Raw genomic sequence first — 342 nt, 5'->3', positions numbered from 1 at the left:
AGTATACTGTGAAAGTATACTGTGAAAGTATGTGGGAACTTCTGGCGCCTCTTCTTATGACGGACAAGGTGGAGCGAGAGGGACGGTTCAACTATATAGTTTAGGCTTAACTCAGCTGACATTTCAAGTTTCTATATCTAATCCGTCCGGGGCAAACATAGTTACGGGCTGACAGTGCCTCAGACAACGGGAAAAAGGAGCGCTACGCGTAATCTGTACCCATAGATACATGTGTGCAAAGGTGAGGCGCTCCGGTTCGCGGCCCTATCTATACTCGTATATCTGCCTTTCGATTATGTTATCTCACTCTGTCGCGCGTTCGGCGCGGAGATATACCGGCGC

The sequence above is a fragment of the Dermacentor silvarum genome, chromosome 4 (assembly GCF_013339745.2).
Source record: "Dermacentor silvarum isolate Dsil-2018 chromosome 4, BIME_Dsil_1.4, whole genome shotgun sequence".
NCBI lineage: Eukaryota > Metazoa > Arthropoda > Arachnida > Ixodida > Ixodidae > Dermacentor > Dermacentor silvarum.
This window is presented reverse-complemented; position numbering follows the sequence as displayed.